At 51.0% G+C, this 21,785-nt stretch overlaps 1 long non-coding RNA gene across 1 annotated transcript in view; it reads left to right on the plus strand.

Moving 5' to 3' along the window:
• Positions 1–21,447, plus strand: part of LOC142256361 (uncharacterized) — a 243,463-nt gene extending 222,016 nt beyond the window's left edge. Inside the window, exons 5-6 of the long non-coding RNA XR_012727519.1 lie at positions 20,434–20,641; positions 21,382–21,447. This is a non-coding gene — a long non-coding RNA (uncharacterized LOC142256361). The remainder of the gene's footprint in view (positions 1–20,433; positions 20,642–21,381) is intronic.
• The last annotated feature ends 338 nt before the right edge of the window (positions 21,448–21,785 follow it).

The following is a 21,785-nucleotide window of genomic DNA, read 5'->3' on the forward strand; positions in this document are numbered from 1 at the left end:
CACTGTACGGTCGCTACTCTGGGCTATATTCTCCTAGATGGCTGGACAACAGCAGCAAAAAAGCAAGGGTGCCAAGGCACAGGCTTTCTATGCTGCTTGTATTGCATGTGCTGAAGTGTTTATGCTTGTATGTTGTACATTGCATAGATGACTAGAATACAGCAGCAAAAAAGCAACACAGGCTTTCTATGCTGCTTTTCCTGCAGATACTGTTCCACCGGCAGGTTTCACTGACCCCCATTGTGGGCAATGCTCCCCTGTAGCACTTGGTCAGCCGGGGTCTCTACTAGAAGTGGCCAAAGAAACCACCTGTGAACCCTGTCCAGGGACAGGGACGGAGATTGTCATGGGATGGAGACTTTGCACTCCAGACAGGCCATGGGCAATCTTGATTAATGCTCCCTGGCCACCCTCATTTGGAACGTACTCAGTACTCCGGGGGGGTCCCAGGCATTCCAGGGTGAAGGCTCTGACACGGACGGCAGTCCCAGACAGCCTAAGCTAGCTCGCTGGGTACGACACTCGGCTTCATCACTGGTCAAGGTCCCAGCAGGACGACTCTCTGTATGATGAGGCAGACGTAGCTGATCAGGGCTTTGGTCCTGACACCGCTTTCAATCCGGATACACCGGATGGTGACGCCATAGTGAATGATCTTATAGCGTCCATCAATGGAATGTTGCATATTTCTCCCTCAGCTCCCCCAGTGGAGGAGTCAGCTTCACAGCAGGAGAAATCCTTTTTCAGTACTCATGCGTAGATTGAGTACTTTTTCTGACCACGCTGACTTCAGAGACGCAGTTCAGAAACACCACGCTTACCAGATAAACGTTTTCTCCAAACGTATTAAGGATGCACGTTATCCCTTTACCCTGATGTGGTACAGCCCTGGACCCAGGGTCCAAAGGTGGATCCCCCAATCTCCAGGCTTGCGGCTAGATCCATAGTTGCAGGGGAGATGGGAATTCACTTAAAGATGCCATTAACAGACAGATAGACCTCGGGTTGAAATCTGTCTGTGAAGCTATCAGCGTGTCGGTTGCTCCGGCATTCGCAGCCGTATGGGCACCCTAACCTATTTCAGCTGGTCTTGCGCAGCTGGTCTTGAGCACATGTACATCTGTGCCGCAGGTGGTGTCCTTAACCTCGCAATGTCTGCATTGCGACTTACCCTAGTAATGCTGTCCTAGGGGGACAGTCGAGGTTGGTCCTTCCCAGGCTCGGGCAAGTCCCAATTGTACTCGTCTAAAAGGGCTCAAAAGGCTCAGAGGGGCTCAGATTCCGGCCGGGCTCATTCACGCCCAAGGAAGGCAGCAGGAGGAACCGCTGCCAAGGCGATCTCCTCATGTATTTCAGCTCTCTCTCCCCGCATCCGCGGTTGGTGGCAGAATCTCCCGCTTCTGGGTACATTTAGCTGCCACAGGTCACAGACCGGTGGGTGAGAGACATTGTGTCTCACGTGTACAGGATAGAGCTCTGTTCTCGTCCTCCGGCTCGATTCTTCAGCTTCCCCCCCCCACCCCCCCACCCCCCCCACCGAGCCGATGCTCTTCTGCAGGCAGAAGGAGTGGTAATCCCTGTTCCTCTTCAGGAACAAGACACGGTTTTTTCCTCCAATCTTATTGGGGTGCCAAAAAAGGGTGGCTTTTTCCGTTCCGTTCTGGACCTAAAACTGCTCACCAAGCACGTGAAGGCCAGGCGGTTCCGGATGTAACCCTCCGCTCCGTCATTGCCTCAATGTCTCAAGGAGATTTTCCTAGCATCAATAGACATCAGGATGCTTATCCCCTCGTGCCGATTGCTCCAGAGCACCAGCGTTTGCTACGTTTCGTTATTGAAGACGAGCATCTTCAGTGCGTAGCCCTGCCCTTCGGTCTGGCGACAGCCCTACGGGTTTTCACCACGTTCAGGGCAGCAGTGGGAGCAGTCCTGCACTCTCAGGGTCACTCTGTGATCCTTACTGGACGATCCACTTGTCAAGGCACCCTCTCAAGAGGCATGCCGACACAGCCTGAACGTGGCGCTGGAGACTCTCCAGAGTTTCGGGTGGATCATCAACTTTTCAAGGTTACATCGGGCACCGACCCAATCGCTGACATATCTGGGCATGGAGTTTCACACTCCCTCAGCGATAGTGAAGCTTCCGCTGGACAAGCAGCGCTCACTACAGACGGGGGTGCAGTCTCTCCTTCAAGGCCAGTCACACCCCTTAAGACGCCTCATGCAGAGGCAGTCACTTTCGCGCAGTTTCACTGCGTCCACTTCAATGGGACATGCTTTGCCAATGGGTTGGGGAGTCGACGTCCCTAGAAAGGAACGTTTCCCTTCTCAGACGGTCAAGGACTCTCTCCAGAGGAGTCCATCCTTCAGATCAATGTTCTGGAAATCTGGGCAGTGCATCTTGCCCTGCAAGCCTTCCAGCAGTGGCTGGAAGGAAAACAGATCCGAATTCAGTCGGACAATTCCACAGCGGTGGCAGACATCGCCCTCCAAGGCGGAACACGCATCGCCAAGCCTACCAGGCAATCCGGCGGATTCTGATGTGGGTGGGGGACAGAGCATCCACCATATCCGCAGTTCACATCCCGGGCGTAGAAAATTGGGAAGCAGACTTCCTCAGTCGCCTGGGCATGGACGCAGGGGAATGGCCTCTGCACCCAGTATGGTGTCAGGAAATCTGTAGCCGCTGGAGGATGCCGGACGTCGACCTAATGGCGTCTCGGCACAACAACAAGGTCCCGATTTTCATGGCGCGGTCTCACGAGCAAAGAGCTCTGGCGGCAGGCGCCCTAGTTCAGGATTGGTCGCAGTTCCAGCTACCCTATGTGTTTCCTACTCTGGCACTGTTGCCCAGAGTGCTACGCAAGCTCAGCTCCGCTTGCCGCCGTGCCATCCTCGTCGTCTCAGACTGACCGAGGAGGTCGTGGTCCCGGACCTGTGGCATCTCACGGTCGGCCAACCGTGGGCACTCTCAGACCGGCCAGACTTACTGTCCCAAGGGCCGTTTTTTCCACTGAATTCTACGGCCCTGATCAGGACTGTGTGGCCATCGAGTCCGAGATCCTAGCGTCTTCAGGATTATCTCAAGACGTCATTGCCACCATGAGACGGGCTAGGAAGCCGACGTCTGCCAAAATCTCCCACAAGACGTGGAAGTTATTCTTATCTTGGTGCTCTGCTTAGGGAGTGTCTCCCTGGCCATTTGCATTGTCTCCTTTTTCCCCCCCTTCCTGCATCTGGATTGGGAAAAGGTTTGTCGCTCGGCTCCCTTAAAGGACAAGTCGCAGCGCTGTCGGTATTCTTTCAGAAGCGCCTAGTACGACTTCCTCAGGTACGCACGTTCCTGCAGGGGAATTATCACATTGTCCCTCCGTACAAGAGGCCGTCAGACCCATGGGATCTGCACAGGGTATTAATTGCTCTCTAGGAGCCGCCCTTCGAGCCTCTGAGGGTTGTTTTCACTTTCTCGACTTTCACAGAAAGTGGCCTTTCTGGTAGCGGTCACGTCTCTTCGGAGAGTGTCAGAACTAGCAGCGCGGTCATCCAGAGCTCCCTTCCTGGTGTTCACCAAGATAAGGTAGTGCTGCGTCCGATCCCAGAGTTTCTCCCTAAGGTGGTATCCCCTTTTTATCACAATCAGGATATCTCCTTACCTTCCTTTTATCCATTTCATCGATATGTAATGGCTTTGCATTGTTGGATCTGGTGTAGAGCACCCAGAATCTACATTCCCGCACGGCGCTCCTGCGCCGCTCGGATGCACTCTTTGTCCTTGTCACTGGTCAGCGCAAGGGATCGCAGGCTGCAACATCCACCCTGGCTCAATGGATCAAGGAACCAATCCTTGAAGCCTACCGTTCTACTGGGCTTCCGGTTTCATCAGGGCTGAAGGCCCATTCTACCAGAGCCGTGGGTGCGTCCTGGGCATTACGGCACCAGGCTACGGCTCAACAGGTGTGCCAGGCAGCTACCTGGTCGAGTCTGCACACTTTCACCAAACATTATCAGGTGCATACCTATGCTTCGGCGGACGCCAGCCTAGGTAGAAGAGTCCTGCAGGCGGCAGTTGCCTCCCCGTAGGGGAGGGCTGTCTTGCAGCTCTAACATGAGGTATTTCTTTACCCACCCAGGGACAGCTTTTGGACGTCCCAATCGTCTGGGTCTCCCAATGGAGCGCCGAAGAAGAAGGGAATTTTGTTACTTACCGTAAATTCCTTTTCTTCTAGCTCCTATTGGGAGACCCAGCACCCGCCCTGTTGTCCTTCGGGATTTTTGGTTGTTTTCGGGTACACATGTTGTTCATGTTGAATGGTTTTCAGTTCTCCGATGTTACTTCGGAGTGAATTTGTTTAAACCAGTTATTGGCTTTCCTCCTTGCTTTTGCACTAAAACTGGTGAGCCAGTGATCCCACTGGGGGTGTATAGCCAGAAGGGGAGGGGCCTTACACTTTTTAGTGTAATGCTTTGTGTGGCCTCCGGAGGCAGTAGCTATACACCCAATCGTCTGGGTCTCCCAATAGGAGCTAGAAGAAAAGGAATTTACGGTAAGTAACAAAATTCCCTTCTTTTTATTGGGTAAGAGCCTATTGTGCTGTTACTCAACAGTATTGCACGTTCCCTAATAGCTCACTGTGTTATTAGGTTGATTCCCAAGTGAAAGGTCACTGGTTCGAATCGAGGACACGCCATGAAGATTTCCCAAGAAAAGAGAAACCACATCACCCAGCTCATCGATAGCGGTCTCTCAGACAAGAAAATAGTCAAACTGCATCTTGTGAGTGCTATGACAGTGGAAAGCATACAAAATGAAGTCCGTCCATCCATTCAAAAGCCAAGAGGTGACGTCCAGGCAAAATATCAGAGTCAACAAGTCGCTCATCACAAAGTCTATCAGTTCTGACACAACAAACACTGCGGTGGAGATGGCTCGTGTGCTTAATAATAGTGAGATCACAGATGTCCATGCGACGCACGTTACAGAAATCTGGAATGGTGGCCCGAAAAAAGGTGAAGAAGCCTAGGCTTCAATATCATCACAAGAAACGTCAGCTCGAGATTGCAAAAAAGTATGAAAAGTGGACAGTAGAAGATTGGAAACGTGACTTGGAGCAGTGAAACGAAAGTCAATAGACGGCTCTGAGATTGGAAGAAACAAAGGAAAAGGGGCTAAATGATGGAGAAATTGAAGGAACTGTCAAGTTCAGTGGAGGAAGACTGATGATACAGGAGTGTTTCACAGTCGAAGGCATAGGATACTTGACCAGGATCCATGGTAGTGCCAATTCTGAGCTATATGTGAGTATCCTACAACACAAGTCACTTCATACACTCTAGTACTATGGGTATGAAAAGGGTGACATGGTGTTCCAGCAGGACAATGCCCCGAAGCATACAGCGAGACTGGAAAAGAAATGGTTCAGTGACCATGAAGTAGAGGAGCTGGATTGTCCTCACAGACCCCAGACCTCAAATCAATTAAATGCTTGTAGATAGAGAAAAATACAAAGCTGTATACATACCCAAGTGAGCTGACCAGTATACACCAACACTGGGAACGTGTGAAAGAGACCTGACCAGTATACACCAACACTGGGAATGTGGAGAAGAGACCTGACCAGTATACACCAACACTGGGAATGTGGAGAAGAGACCTGACCAGTATACACCAACACTGGGAATGTGGAGAAGAGACCTGACCAGTATACACCAACACTGGGAACGTAGAGAAGAGACCTGACCAGTATACACCAACACTGGGAATGTGGAGAAGAGACCTGACCAGTATACACCAACACTGGGAATGTGGAGAAGAGACCTGACCAGTATACACCAACACTGGGAATGTGGAGAAGAGACCTGACCAGTATACACCAACACTGGGAATGTGGAGAAGAGACCTGACCAGTATACACCAACACTGGGAACGTGCAGAAGAGACCTGACCAGTATACACCAGCACTGGGAATGTGGAGAAGAGACCTGACCAGTATACACCAACACTGGGAACATGTGAAAGAGACCTGACCAGTATATACCAACACTGGGAACGTGTGAAAGAGACCTGACCACTATACACCAACACTGGGAACATGTAAAAGAGACCTGACCAGTATATACCAACACTGGGAACGTGTGAAAGAGACCTGACCAGTATACACCAACACTGGGAATGTGGAGAAGAGACCTGACCAGTATACACCAACACTGGGAACATGTGAAAGAGACCTTACCAGTATATACCAACACTGGGAACGTGTGAAAGAGACCTGACCAGTATACACCCACACTGGGAACATGGAGAAGAGACCTGACCAGTATACACTGTCACAAACCACCGGGGGGGTCACTCAGAAATCCCCCGCGCTGGCTACCAGTACGTCACAATCGGGGGGTAACAAGTGGGGGTCACCCCTACTTTATACCTCCCGACCGACAGACAGAGCACGTGACGCGCTCTCTAGCGCCCCTCTTATAGTCAGGCCAATTATGGAATTGCCCGACAATAAGCAAGGAGGCCGCTATACTACTTATGCCGATTATTGAAGGGTCCCCGGTGAGAGTAGGGTATATATTCCCCCGACCTCCGCGGGCGGAATATATAATATCTTCCCGGATCTCACTGGCCTCCCCACAATAATCCTTGGCACAACTCGCTGCCACCAACCGCTTCACGGTAACTATTAGCCGAACACACAGACGTGGGATTCAAGATCGAGATAACAGAACAGCCCAAGATTAATTATATAATTTAATCGCCTAAAGCACACTAGAAACTACAATATATACAATAGGGAATCTACAGAATATACATATGTCAGAGTACAGTTACAGATAAAGCATGGTTTACAACAGGTATGCAATTCAATCAGTTACCTTGTGCGTCTGGCCACAGGGGGGCGCTGTAGACCAGGTTTCCAGGAACTCTCTCACAGGTCTGTCCCAACCAGGCCCCCGAGCAGAAGAACGCTGGAAAATGGCCGAAGCAGGGTTATCAACCTGGGCAAATCCAGGTCTCCTCCTACCTTAGTGACCTCACGGGGAAGCACTGCCACTCCCCCTGCATGGATCAGAATTATCCAGAAAAGGGGATTTTGGCCATAACTGTGCCTGGGAGCGTCGTAGACGGACGCCAATGCTCTCATTGTGACAGTTATGAATTTAGCTGCAGAACGAGGGGACTCATGACCTGTCTACGAGTTCCCATATGGCTGATATCACGTTTGGTGTGTTTCCCAATGTCCTACTTCCATAAAAAGGGTGTGCCAGCATCGTCCACATGCGGAGACACCATTGTTATGGTTGCCATATTTATCGGAGATATGGCTTGCGAGATATGAACCATTTTTTACTGGAGTCGTTCTGTCTGGCTATTTCCATAGCCTTGCTAACTAGCTAGCAGCTCCTACTACAGGGTGACGGCAGGGAGTCATCCTGTATCCATTGTCCTAAAGCCACCTAATTTCCATATCACAGGACATGGCCATGGATTTGTTGCTAAACCAGTTGTGTGAAGGGAAGGGGGTAGTGACACCAGGAGAGGGCTTCCTGACATGACTTGAATGTCATGATTTATCGTCATATCTCCGGATTTACCTCACACCTCCCCCCTTTTGAGGGCGCTAGGGGGCAGCACACTCCGGTGTTCCCCCGTGCGCCCGTCCGCGACCTCTCCTTGTCGGGACAGCCCGTCTGCGTTACCGTGGTCACGGCCCCTTTTGTGGCGAATGGTGAAGTTGTATTGCTGGAGCGCAAGGCTCCATCGCAACAATCGCCCATTCGTCCCAGAGACGGTGTGCAACCAGCTGAGGGGATTGTGGCCCGTCTCCACGATGAAGTGGCGCCCGTATAGATAGGGTTGCAGACGCTGCAGGGCCCACACTATGGCCAGGCACTCCTTCTCCATCGTGGAATAGGCAACTTCCCTTGGTAACAGCTTCCTGCTCAGGTACAAGACTGGGTGCTCTTGGCTCGCAGAGTCCACCTGGCTGAGCACCGCACCGAGGCCGAAGTCACTGGCGTCGGTCTGTACTACAAACGGCCGCGTGAAGTCGGCTGCCTGTAGCACGGGCGGGCTGGACAGGGCGTCCTTTAGGGCCCGGAAGGCTGTCTCGCAGTCCACTGTCCAATCGACTGCAGAGGGCAGCTTCTTCTTGGTGAGGTCCGTCAAGGGCTTTGCCAGGCTACTATAGCATGGAACAAACCTCCTATAGTACCCAGCGGTCCCCAAGAAGGACATCACCTGCTTCTTGGTCCTGGGGGTGGGCCAGGATGCGATGGCCCCCACTTTCTCAGGCTCGGGCTTCAGCGTTCCCCCACCTACCCGGTGACCGAGGTACTGGACCTCGCTCAAGGCCAGCTGACACTTTCCCGGCTTGATGGTCAAACCTGCCCGGTGGATCCGCCTGAGCACCTGTGCTAGATGCTCTAGGTGGTCCTCCCAGGTGGGACTGAAGACGGCAATGTCATCCAGGTACGCGGCCGCGTACCCTTCAAGTCCCTTGAGCAGGGTGTTGACCATCCGCTGGAAAGTGGCAGGGGCATTCCTCATCCCGAATGGCATCACCGTGGACTCGTACAGTCCAAATGGGGTAATAAAGGCAGAGCGTTCCCTGGCCTTGCGAGTCAGGGGGATCTGCCAATATCCCCGGCTCAGGTCCATGATGGTCAGGTACTGAGCCCCGGCCAACTGATCGAGCAGGTCATCGATGCGTGGCATTGGGTACGCATCGGCGACCGTGACAGCATTGAGCCCCCTGTAGTCCACGCAGAACCGAGTGGTTCGGTCCTTCTTAGGGACGAGGACTACAGGCGAGGCCCAAGCGCTGTTGGATGCCTGGATCACCCCCAGCTCCAGCATCTCGTCAATCTCCTGGCGCATGTGTTGCTGCACCTCCAGGGAGACCCGATATGCTGAACGCCGGATCGGGGGATGATCCCCAGTGTCCACGTGATGGACAGCCAAGTCAGTCCTTCCGGGCTGGTTGGTAAACAACCCCCGGAAGGGGTGTAGGGTGGCCCACAGCTGGGACCGTTGGTCCTCCAAGAGCTGGTGGCCAACCTCCACATCCTCAATGGATCCGCCTGCCCTAACCTGGGCTAGCATATCCAAGAGGGTTTCCGCTTCTCCCTCCTCGGGCAGGTTGCACACGGGGAGCGCACATGCCTCCCGCTCATGATGTGCCTTCATCATGTTCACATGGAAGGGCTTCCGCCTTCCACGGGCGGGGTCCAGGGTGACCAGGTACGTCACAGGGTTGAGCTGCTGGTACACGAGGTATGGGCCTTCCCAGGCTGCCTGAAGCTTGTCCTGTGGTACGGGGACCAGTACCCACACCTTTTGACCCACTTGGTAGGTCCTCTCACAAGCGTTCTGGTCGTACCAACGCTTCTGATCGGCCTGGGCTTGAGCCATATTGTCGTGTACCAGTTGCGTCAAGGCCTGCATTTTGTCCCGGAAGCGCATGACACACTCGATAACCGACACTCCAGGGGTGGCCAAATCCCCTTCCCAAGCCTCTTTCACCAGAGCCAGGGGGCCCCGCACACGTCGCCCGTACAGGAGCTCAAACGGTGAGAATCCTGTTGAGGCCTGTGGAACCTCCCGGTAAGCAAATAACAGGTGTGGGAGATACCGCTCCCAGTCACGCCCATGGGAGTCGACCAACATCTTAAGCATCTGCTTTAAGGTGCCATTGAACCGCTCGCACAGGCCATTAGTCTGTGGATGGTACGGGCTGGCCACCAGATGTCGCACCTGGACTTGCTTACAGAGGGTCTCCATCAGCTGGGACATGAATTGGGTCCCCCGGTCGGTGAGCATTTCCTGGGGAAAACCCACTCGGGAGAAAATCTCCAGCAATGCGGTGGCCACCTTGTCAGCCCGAATGGACGACAAGGCCACTGCTTCTGGGTACCGGGTGGCATAGTCAACTACCGTCAGTATGAAGCGTTTCCCGGAGCTGCTGGGGATGGCCAGCGGGCCGACCAGATCCACAGCCACCCTCCTGAAAGGCTCATCGATGATTGGCAGAGATACTAGTGGGGCTTTGGGGTGTGGCCCCGCCTTCCCCACTCTCTGACAGGTTTCACACGAACGGCAGTAGGCAGCCACATCGGCCCCCATTTTTGGCCAGTAGAAATGCTGGTTTAACCTGGCCTTGGTCTTAGCGATCCCTAGGTGTCCGGCCATCGGAATCTCATGTGCGATCCGCAACAACTCCGTCCGGAACGGATAGGGTACCACCAACTGTCGGTCCCTGGGCCACGCCTCCGGTGAACCCTGCTGGACCGTGGCCCGGTACAGCCGTCCTTGGTCCCAGACCACTCGCTCCGGGTCCGAGTCCGAGGGAGGCTGTGCCGCCTGCTCCTTTAGAGCTTTCAGGCTGTCGTCAGCTTCTAACGCTGCCTGAAACTCCTGACTAGATGTGGCCAGAATCGACGAGACTGTCACATCTTCAGTCAGTACCCCGGGACCTGTGTCCTGGCCTCCACCTGACTCGGCTGCCACTTGGTCAGAAGGGGAAGAGCTATCGGACCTCCGGGAGGCCCCTTGGCTTCCAGCACTCCCACTGCGGGTGACAGCGGCCACAGCCGCTGCGACCGTGGGTCGTGCCTGCTCCTCCTCCGTTCCTGACCAAGTCGCCGGTTCAGGCAGACCTACCTGGCTTCCTGACACCCCGGTTGTGGGGGAACCATGCACCGAGATCTTACCTGGGAGCACTTCCGCTCCTGGACCGGCCCCAATCTCACCTGCCTGTTCCCCTCCTGCAGCAACAGAACCCCGGTGTGAAATCTCTGGGGACCCCACATTTGCTGTGGTAGCCCCCACCCCACACACTGGTCCTCCCCCTGCAGCACCCTGCTCTCTGCTTATCCCTGCAGAGGGCAACAGATCCCAGCTCACAGGCTGGTTACTTGCAGAGGCATTGTCACACCTTTCTCTGACCCCCTCCCCTGTCACAGCTGCAGCTGCGTGTGTGTCTATGGTGTCTGTGCAAGCAGAAATATCAGAGTTCACTCCCTCCTCCCTTACATCATTCATAGATAACACATTAACATTGTCCGGAGTCATGTCAGCACTGGCTGAAGGTTCAGCCTTTGGGGCGGGGCCAAACTGGGAGGTTATTTGCCCCAAATCTGTCCCAAGTAGCACGTTTGCAGGGATCCGATCAGTTACCCCCACCTCCCTCACCCCTCGCCCTGCGCCCCAGTCCACATAAATGTTAGCAACAGGCAGCGCCGGGTCAGTGCCTCCAATCCCGGAGACAGCGAGGGTTTTTCCAGGGATCAAGTCTTGGGGGGACACCATCTCAGGCCGCACCAGAGTCACTTCCGAGGCGCTGTCTCGCAGTCCTATGGTCACAGACTGGCCGACGGTGACAGGTTGGAAGCTGTCCAGGGACCTACCACCACCCCCACCCACACAATACACCTTGGGCGGCCCTTGGGACGGGGACGGAGCCGGGGCCTTGGGACGCTGAGGGCACATGGCCTTGAAGTGTCCAGGTAGGTTGCACTGGTGGCACCGTCTTGGTTCCGCCACGGGCCTGGAGAGGGGAGTTGAGCGGGACACCCCCTGCAGTCTAGGGGCAGGTGGGGCAGTCGCAGAATTCATCTTACCCCCTCTCCAGGTGCTGCTGGTGGCCGCTCTCCTGGCCTCAGGGGCCCGGTTGTTGGTGTAGTCATCGGCAAGGGCAGCTGTAGCCGTGGATCCCTTTGGCTTCTGGTCTCGGATGAACTGGCGGAGATCCTCAGGGCAGTTCCACAAGAGTTGCTCCGTGATGAACAAGTCCAGGATCTCCGGTCCGGTGGAAAGCTGCAGGCCTTGGGTCCAGTGGTCGGCAGCTCGGGCAAGTGCCCGCCGGTGGTCAGCCCAGGAGTCCTTTGGTCCCTTCTGTAGCGTCCGGAACTTCTTGCGGTAGGACTCCGGGGTGAGGTTGTACTGTTGGATCAGGGCCCGCTTGATGGTGTCGTAGCCCTGATCCGCCTCAGCAGGCAAGTCCCCAAGGATATCCAGGGCCTTACCCCTTAAACGGGGGGTCAGGTATTTGGCCCACTGGTCCTTGTTCAGATGATGCTGCAAGCAAGTCCGCTCAAAAGCAGTCAAGAAAGAGTCCAAGTCTCCATCCTTCTCCAGCACTGGGAAGTCCTCAACACGGACCTTTGGAAGTTTGGTGTCTTGAAGGTCACGTGTGGCTGATGAGGGCCGGAGCTGAGCTAGCTGCAGCTGGTAGTCACGCTCTGCCTGGCGCTCTTCACGCGCTGCCTGCCGCTCTGCCCTGCGCTCTGCCATGAGTATCTCGTAGGTATCCCGGTCTCCAGCCTGGAGAAGGGCCATAGCCATTTGAAGAAGGCTATCCGAGCCTCCCAGGCTCGGTGGAATGGCACGTGGTGATCTGCGGCCCGCTGCGGAGCCTGGTGCTTCACTGTCCATTGCAGAGCGGAGGGCTGGCATCTGGCTCGTTGAGGAACCTTGGGCGAGCTCCTCCTCATCTTGTCCAGCAGTGCCCGGTTGTGCAATGTCCTCGGCAGAACGGTTTTCTGGCGTCGAGCTCCTGGAGGGCTCGTGGACAACCTCCTCATCGTCTCTGGCCTGAGCATCGGCCATTCCTTTGGCTTTGCTCCTGGTGCTATCAGCCATTGTTGCAGACTTTGGTCACTGACACAGAACTGACACCTGATGCCTCCACACACCTTACAGTATCTGCACTCTGACACTCTAGTGTTGAGCTAGTCTGAAGACCCCAGCAGCCACAGCTGCTGCAGGCAGTCTTTAGTGTCTGGGAGTATGGGTCTCACACTCACACACACTATTATCTCGATCCCACCGCTATGCCACCAATATGTCACAAACCACCGGGGGGGTCACTCAGAAATCCCCCGCGCTGGCTACCAGTACGTCACAATCGGGGGGTAACAAGTGGGGGTCACCCCTACTTTATACCTCCCGACCGACAGACAGAGCACGTGACGCGCTCTCTAGCGCCCCTCTTATAGTCAGGCCAATTATGGAATTGCCCGACAATAAGCAAGGAGGCCGCTATACTACTTATGCCGATTATTGAAGGGTCCCCGGTGAGAGTAGGGTATATATTCCCCCGACCTCCGCGGGCGGAATATATAATATCTTCCCGGATCTCACTGGCCTCCCCACAATAATCCTTGGCACAACTCGCTGCCACCAACCGCTTCACGGTAACTATTAGCCGAACACACAGACGTGGGATTCAAGATCGAGATAACAGAACAGCCCAAGATTAATTATATAATTTAATCGCCTAAAGCACACTAGAAACTACAATATATACAATAGGGAATCTACAGAATATACATATGTCAGAGTACAGTTACAGATAAAGCATGGTTTACAACAGGTATGCAATTCAATCAGTTACCTTGTGCGTCTGGCCACAGGGGGGCGCTGTAGACCAGGTTTCCAGGAACTCTCTCACAGGTCTGTCCCAACCAGGCCCCCGAGCAGAAGAACGCTGGAAAATGGCCGAAGCAGGGTTATCAACCTGGGCAAATCCAGGTCTCCTCCTACCTTAGTGACCTCACGGGGAAGCACTGCCACTCCCCCTGCATGGATCAGAATTATCCAGAAAAGGGGATTTTGGCCATAACTGTGCCTGGGAGCGTCGTAGACGGACGCCAATGCTCTCATTGTGACAGTTATGAATTTAGCTGCAGAACGAGGGGACTCATGACCTGTCTACGAGTTCCCATATGGCTGATATCACGTTTGGTGTGTTTCCCAATGTCCTACTTCCATAAAAAGGGTGTGCCAGCATCGTCCACATGCGGAGACACCATTGTTATGGTTGCCATATTTATCGGAGATATGGCTTGCGAGATATGAACCATTTTTTACTGGAGTCGTTCTGTCTGGCTATTTCCATAGCCTTGCTAACTAGCTAGCAGCTCCTACTACAGGGTGACGGCAGGGAGTCATCCTGTATCCATTGTCCTAAAGCCACCTAATTTCCATATCACAGGACATGGCCATGGATTTGTTGCTAAACCAGTTGTGTGAAGGGAAGGGGGTAGTGACACCAGGAGAGGGCTTCCTGACATGACTTGAATGTCATGATTTATCGTCATATCTCCGGATTTACCTCACATACACCAACACTGGGAACATGTGAAAGAGACCTGACCAGTATACACAAACACTGGGAACATGGAGAAGAGACCTGATCAGTATACACCAACACTGGGAACGTGGAGAAGAGACCTGACCAGTATATACCAACACTGGGAACATGTGAAAGAGACCTGACCAGTATACACCAACACTGGGAACGTGGAGAAGAGACCTGACCAGTATACACCAACACTGGGAATGTGTGAAAGAGACCTGACCAGTATAGACCAACACTGGGAACATGGAGAAGAGACCTGACCAGTATACACCAACACTGGGAACATGGAGAACAGACCTGACCAGTATACACAAACACTGGGAACATGGAGAAGAGACCTGACCAGTATACACCAACACTGGGAACATGGAGAAGAGACCTGACCAGTATACACCAACACTGGGAACGTGGAGAAGAGACCTATCCAGTATACACCAACACTGGGAACATGGAGAAGAGACCTATCCAGTATACACCAACACTGGGAACATGGAGAAGAGACCTGACCAGTATACACCAACACTGGGAATGTGGAGAAGAGACCTGACCAGTATACACCAACACTGGGAACATGGAGAAGAGACCTATCCAGTATACACCAACACTGGGAACATGGAGAAGAGACCTGACCAGTATACACCAACACTGGGAACATGGAGAAGAGACCTATCCAGTATACACCAACACTGGGAACATGGAGAAGAGACCTGACCAGTATACACCAACACTGGGAACGTGGAGAAGAGACCTGACCAGTATACACCAACACTGGGAACATGGAGAAGAGACCTATCCAGTATACACCAACACTGGGAACATGGAGAAGAGACCTGACCAGTATACACCAACACTGGGAATGTGGAGAAGAGACCTGACCAGTATACACCAACACTGGGAACATGTGAAAGAGACCTGACCAGTATACACCAACACTGGGAACGTGGAGAAGAGACCTGACCAGTATACACCAACACTGGGAACGTGTGAAAGAGACCTGACCAGTATACACCAACACTGGGAACGTGTGAAAGAGACCTGACCAGTATACACCAACACTGGGAACGTGTGAAAGAGACCTGACCAGTATACACCAACACTGGAATGTGGAGAAGAGACCTGACCAGTATACACCAACACTGGGAACATGTAAAAGAGACCTGACCAGTATACACCAACACTGGGAACATGGAGAAGAGACCTGACCAGTATACACCAACACTGGGAACATGGAGAAGAGACCTGACCAGTATACACAAACACTGGGAACGTGGAGAAGAGACCTGACCAGTATACACCAACACTGGGAACATGGAGAAGAGACCTGACCAGTATACACCAACACTGGGAATGTGGAGAAGAGACCTGACCAGTATAAACCAACACTGGGAACATGGAGAAGAGACCTGACCAGTATACACCAACGCTGGGAACGTGGAGAAGAGACCTGACCAGTATACACCAACACTGGGAACGTGGAGAAGAGACCTGACCAGTATACACCAACCCTGGGAACGTAGAGAAGAGACCTGACCAGTATACACCAACACTGGGAACATGGAGAAGAGACCTGACCAGTATACACCAACACTGGGAACATGGAGAAGAGACCTGACCAGTATACACCAACACTGGGAACGTGGAGAAGAGACCTGACCAGTATACACCAACCCTGGGAACGTAGAGAAGAGACCTGACCAGTATACACAAACACTGGGAACGTGGAGAAGAGACCTGACCAGTATACACCAACACTGGGAACATGGAGAAGAGACCTGACCAGTATACACCAACACTGGGAATGTGGAGAAGAGACCTGACCAGTATATACCAACGCTGGAAACGTGGAGAAGAGACCTGACCAGTATACACCAACGCTGGGAACGTAGAGAAGAGACCTGACCAGTATACACCAACACTGGGAACGTGGAGAAGAGACCTGACCAGTATACACCAACCCAGGGAACGTGTGAAAGAGACCTGACCAGTATACACCAACACTGGGAATGTGTGAAAGAGACCTGACCAGTATACACCCACACTGGGAATGTGTGAAAGAGACCTGACCAGTATACACCAACACTGGGATTGTGTGAAAGAGACCTGACCAGTATATACTAACACTGGAATGTCGAGAAGAGACCTGACCAGTATACACCAACACTGGGAACGTGTGAAAGAGACCTGACCAGTATACACCAACACTGGGATTGTGTGAAAGAGACCTGACCAGTATACAACAACACTGGGAATGTGTGAAAGAGACCTGACCAGTATACACCAACACTGGGAATGTGTGAAAGAGACCTGACCAGTATACACCAACACTGGGAATGTGTGAAAGAGACCTGTCCAGTATACACCAACACTGGGATTGTGTGAAAGAGACCTGACCAGTATACAACAACACTGGGAATGTGTGAAAGAGACCTGACCAGTATACAGCAACACTGGGAACGTGTGAAAGAGACCTGACCAGTATACAGCAACACTGGGAATGTGTGAAAGAGACCTGGGGTCAGATATTATCTTACTTTAGGTTGAATATGAAAAGAACCACCTAAAATTAAAAAAAAAAAAAGTTTAAAACGTGATTTACATGGTAGGTTGTTCTTTAACACTAGAAGTCCCAGAGAGGGGTCATTTAACATTTCTACCTTTTGGAACCCAGAGACGGGTGGAATGACCTGAAGGATTTTAGCTAACATCATATAATCACCGTCTTTTGTTCTGTAATTAAGGCCATTACTGTCGCACCACAGGAGGTTGTTGTTTTCCAACCTCCTGTGGTGCGACAGTAATGGCCTTAATTACAGTTTGGACTAAGGGTCATTTGACCCTCTTTCGGGACTTCAGGGGGGAGCTTGAAATTTCTGGGACTTCTAGTGTTAAGGACACATTTCTTTTAAAGAGGGTTTTCTGCTCTCATCTCACTTCAGCCCATTGGCTTACATTACCTAAAAATACTAAAATCCTTGTTACTCACCTTGCCTTGCTCCAGTATTGGCTCTCCACCGCTGTGAGTTCACAACCACAGCACATGTGACCGGTGCAGCCAATCACTGCGCTCAGCAGTTGTCCTAGCTACATTGGCATCACTGCTAATTACAGAGATTGGCTGCAGCGGTCTTAGAAGTTAAGGATGCAGCATATAAACTGTAGATTTCACTGAGGAACCAGTCAATGTTACTGGGAAGATGCCATGATATGGTGACGGGGAATGAGGCTTGATAAATCTCCCATTCATGCTCTCAGGTCAGTCACTGTCAGTTTCATATTCGAAGATGACATAAATTTACAATTTTACTGTTATCTTCACTTACTCGGTGCTGCTAAAATTATGGTATGGAAATCTACAATAATGTAGCTTCTTCCCACTGTGTATTATCCGCTCTGGATGGACATATGGTGGCTCTTATCCTTTTTCCAGCAGGCTCTGCATACAGCAACACACATCTTTTTCTAATGCATATTCAATGATTTTATGCTATTGTTTGTATGCAGAGGAGCTGATTCCTGACATGGTTAGAAAGATGAATGACAAGACGTCAATTCTGTGACAAATCAACAAAGCAATACTTTACCCTGTAAAATTATTCAATGTACAGTCTATTCTGGACTGAAATGTCAAAGCCAGATTCACACGCTCATGTGTGCTAACGTTCCAGATGTCTGATAGGGAGCCTTATGTTTATTATCAGTTGAATAGAACAGATTATATGGCACCAGTTTTTTTGCAAATGTATTTTTATTTGAAGGTGGAATATGTTTAGCTTCTTCTTCGACTTTTCTGTGTTCTCTAGACAGTTTGCTCAATCCAGCGCCTCCTGATGTGTGCTTATTCTGTAGGGTGTTGCAGAAAGAGATTCCTTAGCAATTTCTCATCATTTCTGGAAAACAGCATTATCATGACAAAGAATTGTAACACGTAGCTTACAGAATTCAACTGACACACCCAGAAATTCAAAGAGACACACAATAAAAATGTAAACCGGAGAATCCCCACAGTGTGTAGTGCATGTGATGTAAGGATTCACAAGTCTGCAGTCACATAGAGTGATGCAGTCTTGTAGCCTAAGGCTGGAAAACCCCTTTAAAGGAAAGGTGTCGCGGTTTTTTATTTTTGTATTAAAAATAATGATTATGAAATCAAGTATTTTTAATACAAAATTAAAATCACTGCTTATTTAGTTTTTATTTAATTCTAATTTTACTGAAGGCACTGAGGGCTGCCATGCTGGATTTGCTGTGTGTGTAACGACAGTTACTCCTTTATGGCAGCCCCTGTGCATCGAGAACGGTTGTCGGGATCCACCCCATTTAGTAACGTTAGAGTAGGCGTCTGCTGTGACCTGGACGCACCCCCTGGGCTGTCCAGATCATAGCAGAGGGAGCAGATCGGCGCCATCATTGTGGACTCACAGCGTATGCTGTTTTCTCCACTTTACCCCTGTCAACCGCCGGGATGTGTGAGTACGGGCTGCCTCCCCTCCCCCCGCCGTTACCGTCTCCAATGACACCCCCTCCCTCCGCTCTACCCAGCCCCCCGCTACTGCTGCCGCCCCTCCCCCCGCCGTTACCGTCTCCAATGACACCCCATCAATCCGCTCTACCACCCCCCGCTCTGCCCCCTCTACTGCTGCCGCCACCCCTCCCCCCGCCGTTACCGTCTCCAATGAACCCAGCCCCCGCTCTGCCCCCCCCGCCGCCACTGCTGTGTGTGTTTGTGTGCCTCTGCATGTGAGTACCGCCGCTGCTACCGTCTCCAAAAACACCCCCCGCTCAACCCCCCCTTCCACCTGTCGGCCTGTGTGTGTACCGGTGATACTGTCTGCAGGGCTGTGTATCTAATCCTTTCCTGTGTGATACTGTCTGCAGGGCTGTGTATCTAATCCTCTCCTGTGTGATACTGTCTGCTGAGCTGTGTATCTAATTTTATCCTGTGTGATACTGTCTTCACAGCTGTGTATCTAATCCTATCCTGTGTGATACTGTCTGCTGAGCTGTGTATCTAATCCTATCCTGTGTGATACTGCCTGCAGGGCTGTGTATCTAATTCTATCCTGTGTGATACTGTCTGCAGAGCTGTGTATCTAATCTTATCCTGTGTGATACTGTCTGCACGGCTGTGTATCTAATCCTATCATGTGTGATACTGTCTGCTGAGCCGTGTATCTAATCCTATCATGTGTGATACTGTCTGCTGAGCTGTGTATCTAATCCTATCCTGTGTGATACTGTCTGCTGAATCGTGTATCTAATCCTATCCTGTGTGATACTGTCTGCTGAGCTGTGTATCTAATCCTTTCCTGTGTGATACTGTTTGCTGAGTCGTGTATCTAATCCTATCCTGGTTGATACTGTCTGCTGAGCCGTGTATCTAATCCTATCATTTGTGATACTGTCTGCTGAGCTGTGTATCTAATCCTCTCCTGTGTGATACTGACTGCTGAGTTGCTGTATCTAATCCTATCCTGTGTGATACTGTCTGCTGAGTTGCTGTATCTAATCCTATCCTGTGTGATACTGTCTGCTGAGCTGTGTATCTAATCCTATCCTGTGTGATACTGTCTGCTGAGTTGCTGTATCTAATCCTATCCTGGTTGATACTCCAGCTGTCCTTGGTGATACTTTAGACATTTCTGGTCACCAACAAAATGGCTCCGCACTGTGATCCTGAATTTCATTCTCTGTTCCTTTGTAAACACCCAGGTTGGGAGGGGGAGGTGACATCACACACAGGAGAGCAGATTCTGCCCACTTTACTGCAGCTGTAATCCAGGCTTTTTCTACAGTAGGATTTCTGTAGGATTTCAGAAGCTGCTCCCCCTAGTGTTTAACAGTGGAAAATATCAAACATTTTATTTTTTTTATATTTTGCTCAATTAAAAACAAATAATATTTAAACAAAACATTAAAACATTAATACTTCAGATTTTTTCAGTTATATTTTTTTTTAAGACACCTTTCCTTTAAGAATGACTCAGATAGCCATGTGCTGTTTGAGTATTCAGCAAGCTTTGTATTTGGTTCTTTGGAGTTTACTCCACCATCCGATTTCTGTAAGCTGGCATTCATTTCTGCAGCAAACTCTTGTTTGTTTCTCTACATCTGCATTTATTTCCTGGCTCAGAACTGCTGATTCATCTGCAGTGAGCATAACAAATTCTTTTCTGGTGCTGTTCATACTACAAATTCTGCAGCAACAGTGTGTCTCCTCTCTACAAAAAAGTTGTTACCATGTGACTGTAGTATAGCAATGGACAGGGGGCTCATATGCTTTCCCTCACGCTAGGGGACCCTAAGCTATCCCTAACCTTTGGAATACCCCTGATGGTTGAGATGCCGGAGTCACGTGCCTTACTATTCTACGGACAAGAACTAAACAGTCCCCCACCCACCCCCAAGGAAGGAAGGGGCATGAGTGTGATGGAAACACAGATAAAGACAGACACGGGAAAAAAACTAAACTCGAACACACTGCAAACGCACAGGAAGAAACGGTAAGAAACTAAGGAGAAAAGCAAGACAAGTAAGGCAGCAACAAAAGGACAACAAGGGTTAACTCTACAATGATTCACAGCAATAAAGTACTACTATCACAAGTAAGTCTGAATCACAACACATTACCAGACCAGTATAGAGAAGCTATAGCTGGCATTAAAGGAAGTGAAGTGACCAGCCAGCATATATAGGAGGGGAGTGAATGTGACTGGCTCCTTCACACCATGTGATCAAAGGAGACTAACAAGCAGCCCAGCAGAGATTGTCTTGCTAGCCTGCCTATGAACTACAAGTCTGTTGGTCAACACCCGAATCAGCCTGTGCTGATCACAGACATCAGAGAACTTAGCAGGCAGAGTGCCAGAATCTGTAATCTCCACAGATCCTGACACCGCCATGACAGTCGGTGATGTTTGTAAAAACCTCCTGGTGACACAAGTATTCAGTTTGTTTGTTCACTGCTGCCTGTGCTTAATTATTTCTTTGCTGATTAGCCCTTCATCTGCTGTAAGTTTAACACACTTTTTTCTGTGCTGTTCACACTACAGACACTGCTGCAACCATTCTTATCTTTTCCACAAGCAACTTGTCTGTTCAAACATATCCTTGCCAAAGGCCATCTGACTTCTGAGAGCATTTGCTATAGGTCCAGGACTGCCTATACACCTCTAGCCTCTGTGTATATGTACACTATGTGTTTTTTTGTGTTTCCTGCTCTGCTTCTCTGCCCGTTATCCAGCATACCCTGCTGTTCTGGTCCTCACTGATCCATGTGATAGCCAGCAAGTCCTGCCCACTGTGCCATTGCCTTTGGTTCATGTTGTTAACCCTGACCTACAGCTTAGAAAACCCTCTTTACCAGGTGAGCCCATAACATAGCCAAGAACATATGAGTTATCTCTTTGTTACCAATGATTGTGCCTAAGGTTGGATCACAGCCTCATGTACAGATCTTGGTCATGTTTTTCAGCTTAGAATATTGACTTTAGTGGCAATCCACCCTCGACTAATTATAGTTGAAATGATAGGTGCAAAAACTGACAGCTTTCACTCCTGACTGTATGGGGTGGATCACAACTGGAGCTGTGGTCTTGGTCTTGCTCTTTCTGCAAACTATGCATAATTCAAGATAAGTTTAAAGAT

Source organism: Anomaloglossus baeobatrachus, chromosome 11 (genome assembly GCF_048569485.1).
Source record: "Anomaloglossus baeobatrachus isolate aAnoBae1 chromosome 11, aAnoBae1.hap1, whole genome shotgun sequence".
NCBI lineage: Eukaryota > Metazoa > Chordata > Amphibia > Anura > Aromobatidae > Anomaloglossus > Anomaloglossus baeobatrachus.